Here is a 4,935-nt window from a genome sequence, read left to right as displayed (position 1 = left end):
TCATTGTTATGCATCCACTTTCATACTCTCTAAGAGATGGAAGCTGCCCCCCCAGTCCCCCTCCTAAAATGTAGGGAGCAGCCAATATAATCCCCACCATGTTTTAAACACTGAGCTGAAATCAAGCCATTCAGTCTACCAAGTTAACAATTCGTATCTTTTGGCTTTTCCTGTTTGAATTATTTCCACCCACCTTAATTTCCTGGCATTCACAACAAATGTGCAGAATCTTGTGAACATTTTTGTATTGCCTTCATGCCCTTGCCGGGGGGGGGGGGAGAGAGATCTGTGGGGAGCATGGGGCTGGACTCGAGGAATCTTTGCTCTTATTCCACCAGAACTCTTATGTTCCATTAGAGGGTGATCTTTCTCCCTGGTCCCATGTGATGGGAGGTGGGGTAGAATTTGAGGGAGTGGAGGCCTGAGGGCAGCGGGGAGACCCAGACTGTTACCTTGTTGTTGTTGTTGTTGTTTAAATGAAAGTTAAGTTGCTCGGACATTTCTGAAGAAAGTTAGAGCAAAGAAACCAGAGGCAGCTCTAGCGCTTTGGTACTCAGCAAGTAGCACCATTGCTAGGGATGCTTAATCACTGTTGCTAAGCAACCAGAGGAAGGAATGTTGACACCCCCACTTCAAAGGGGGGGCACTCCCAGAACAGCTCATCCCTGGCATTTGACCCACAGTCCTTTCTGAAATGCCGAGACTGTTCTGGTGCAACAGTGATGGGACCAAATCCTGCAGGATCTCCAGCTTTGCACAGGCCTAGATTATGTTGTCTTGAATCCCAGATAAAACACAGCTCTGAGAACTGGAAGGCGGTTGCGCTGCTCAGTTATTTGGACCACAAATCCAGAATGGGGATCCCAGCCCCCGGGGGGGGATGTGCCGTTGTCTAATATACTGACTCCAGACAGACACAAATCCTAGCCTTTGGCTCCCTTGCTGGCATTCAGCGTAATGAATGATCTGTCCTCCTTGTTTCTCTCCTCTTCCACTGTAACACTGTAATTAACTTAATTACCAACAGATTCTCTTTTTTTATGGAACTTAAAATGGAAATTAAATTTTGCACCTAGGTTTACAGACTGCTAACTAGACTCGAACAATCAAGCTAGGCGCCGGGTCCTTGAGAATGTATGATTTGCATATTCATGATGTTAATAGGGTTCAGAAGGTATATTTGCAACTGATGAAAAGGATAAATTAAATCTCATTTGCATATGGAGAGTTGTTTTTAACTGTTCGCATCCCAGCAGTGCTGGCAACATTGATAGGCAAGGCTGATTGGCAGGCAACCCTCTTTCTCCTGCTTGGGAAAAAATGGAGGTTGCGAACATGCTATGCATTCTACCCTACCCTTTCCCAAAGTGAAGTTCCAGGTATGAGTTACAGCCTCAATTTTCTTCATCTTGTTATGTGCCTAGAATCATAGAATCATAGAATCATAGAGTTGGAAGAGACCACAAGGGCCATCGAGTCCAACCCCCTGCCAAGCAGGAAACACCATCAGAGCACTCCTGACATATGGTTGTCAAGCCTCTGCTTAAAGACCTCCAAAGAAGGAGACTCCACCACACTCCTTGGCAGCAAATTCCACTGTCGAACAGCTCTTACTGTCAGGAAGTTCTTCCTAATGTTTAGGTGGAATCTTCTTTCTTGTAGTTTGGAACCATTGCTCCGTGTCCACTTCTCTGGAGCAGCAGAAAACAACCTTTCTCCCTCCTCTATGTGACATCCTTTTATATATTTGAACATGGCTATCATATCACCCCTTAACCTCCTCTTCTCCAGGCTAAACATGCCCAGCTCCCTTAGCCGTTCCTCATAAGGCATCATTTCCAGGCCTTTGACCATTTTGGTTGCCCTCCTCTGGACACGTTCCAGTTTGTCAGTGTCCTTCTTGAACTGTGGTGCCCAGAACTGGACACAGTACTCCAGGTGAGGTCTGACCAGAGCAGAATACAGTGGCACTATTACTTCCCTTGATCTAGATGCTATACTCCTATTGATGCCTAACTAGCTAGAGCAGGGATAGGGAACTGCTTGCAGCCCAGGAACCACATTTGCTCACGGGGAAGCTTCTGGGGTCCACATGACAGTGGTGGGTGCTGCCCTCCAGCTGCCTAAAAGCCAGCGGTTTCTACACAGGCATACAAATCTCTCTGTCCCCCTCCAAGCAAAGGTCACAGACTGGCTGGACACAGAGGAATGGTGGGAGGCACCAGCTGGGGAACCCCGAAGGGATGAAAGCTCACTGTTTCCCTCGGGCTGAAGCTCAGCGGTCGGGCTTCATTCATCACACTGATACGATAACATAGCAGCCATTGCAATGCTCTGTGTGGGTCTGCCCTTGCAGTTAACTCGGGGGCTGCAGTTAGTGCAGAATGCTGCAGCACGATTGCTGACGATGAACAAGCCCCCTGTCAGCCTCTGGATCAATTACAAGGGAAGCCCCACACAGAGCATTGCAGTAACTCTGCCTTTGAAGTTAATAGTGCTTGGACTGCTGCTGTGGTTAAGCTGTATTGATCCAGGCGCAGCCACAGCTATCATGGCAGCTGCTGCTGGTAAAAGGTGCTCCAAAACTGGAATTTCCCCCTCTGAAGCCCCAGTTTGGGTCCAGGCAGCTTTGAGAAGTGAATGTCATTCTAATGCCTCCCTCGCAATTAACACCATCCATGCAAAACGTAACGTAAAATCCTTACCTCGCCAGGAACAGTGGAGTTGAAGAGAGCTTGTACAGGTGGCCTTCAAGTAGACGGCTTTTGTAGGGGGGGGGGCAAATCCTGTTAGGTTTGCTGAAGGCACTGCAAGATGTATACAAATGGACATCTTCCTTAATGTTGTGATTACCCTTTGCAGCCAATCTGTTGGTGCTGATGAGAGATGGTTTTCCTAATACCTATCACAGCGCAGGTGGCAATTTTCATTGGGGTTGCAGCTGGAGAGAGGAAGGTTAAGTATCCCCACCCAACATGCTGCTGCCCCAGTGATACCTAGCCCAAGCAGGGCTACCAGACATGCCATTGTTCCAATCTGTGTCCAGACATTGCTTTTGTATCCAGTGTCTGTTTTGGCTCTTGGTGTAGCTGCTTGGACGCCATGCAACATCTCGACATAGCGTGGTGCTGATAACACCAAGGTTGCAAGTTTGATTCCTGTATGGGACAGCTGCATATTCCTGCATTGCGTGGGGTTGAAGTAGATCAGGGGTCAGCAAACTTTGTCAGCAGGGGGCCGGTCCACTGTCCTTCAGACCTTGTGGGGGGCCAGACTATATTTTGAAAAGGGGAAAAAAATGAACGAATTCCTATGCCCCACAAATAATCCAGAGATGCTTTTTTAAATAAAAGGGCACATGTAAAAACACGCTGATTCCTGGACCGTCCGCGGGCTGGATTTAGAAGGTGATTGGGCCGGTTCTGGCCCCCGGGCCTTAGGTTGCCTACCAAGTCTACGATTCTACGGTTCTGTGTGAGCGAATTTACTTCCATGGCCCTTCATCAGATAAAGAGGCACATGGACACACAGACAGAGAGAAACAGAGAAGGGAGAGAGAAGTTTAACCTCTGCAGACCTGGATTAGGAGAGCTGGTGAACTCCAAAGAATGACAAATCACACAACTCAGAGTAACGAACGGTTAAGAAAGCCAAACTAGGAAAAAGTAATTTACCAGGGATTGCTCCCAGAAAATAGGGACTATTGCTGCTAATTAAGGGCAGCTGAAGAGTCTGCTTCTCACTGCTTATTGTCAATGAAGAGGGTGGGCTGTTAGTGATTTTGGGGACTGGGAATTGCAGCAAGCAAAGACTCGGGTTTATTAAAGCGACGTGGCTTTGATGTGGCACTTGGAATTAAAGCCGGCATATATAAACAGCTTTTTTGTGCCCTGGAGAGGATAGACCTAAATGTTGCATGGCATGGGGGTGGGGGGTAGAAGGTGAGTTCATTTATATATTTGTAGAGTTGGAAGGGACCCCATAGGTCATCTAGACCAACCCCTTGCAATGCAGGAACCACATTTAAAGAATCCCTGACAGATGGCCACACATAACCTCCTGTGGAGGAGAGACCACCATCTTCCAAGGGAGCCTATTCCACTATTGAAAAGCTCTTACCGTCGGAAAGTTCTCCTCGATGTTTAGTCGGAATCTCATTTCTTGTAATTTGAGTCCATTGTTTTGGATCCAGCTAGAACTCTGAAACAGTCAATGAAGTTGGAATATTCAGGACAGACAAAAGGTGCTCCTTCACACAGCACATTGTTAAAACTACGTGGGAATCTGTTCCCACAAGACTTAGTGATGGCCACCAACCAGTGGCGTAGCATGGGTTGTCAGCACCCGGGGCAAGGCAAGTAATTTGCGCCCCCTAACCCCTAACCTGCCGCTGCTGCCAGCTTCTTCTTGCTGCTGCCTGGGCTGGGGTATTTACGGTAAGGTAGCCACGGCGACGGCGACGGGTCCGTGTCAGGTGATCTGAGGCAAGTTGCCGCTGGCACTGCCGCCCAAACGACGCCGCTTGCCCGGAGGAGGAGGGCAGAGAGGCGAGGAAAATGCAACATGGCCCAGCAGCTCCAGCAGTGGCGGTGGCGGGGCTGTGAGGAGGGGCTGCCTGGCGCGCACTCCGTGGCCCTGACGCGCGGGGACCGCGGCGAGCGCTGAGAGCCGCTGCCTGCCGGACGCCTTCAGCCCGGACGCGCGCACAGCTCATCGGTTCCGCGAGACATGGGGCTCTGCTACAGCCTGCGCCCGAGGCTCTTCGGCGACTCCGGAGGCGGTGAGCGCGTCCCCCCCAGATGTTGCGCCCGGTGCGGCCGGCCCCCCCTGCACCCCCCACGCTACACCACTGCCACCAACTTGGGTGGTTTTAAAAGAGGGCTAGATAAATTCATGGAGGGTAAGGCTATCAAAGGCTACTAGCCACGAGGGACA

This window comes from Podarcis cretensis (genome assembly GCF_951804945.1).
Source record: "Podarcis cretensis genome assembly, chromosome: 14".
NCBI classification, from domain to species: Eukaryota; Metazoa; Chordata; class Lepidosauria; order Squamata; family Lacertidae; genus Podarcis; species Podarcis cretensis.
The sequence above is the reverse complement of the archived record's forward strand: the minus strand, read 5'-3'. Positions refer to the sequence as shown.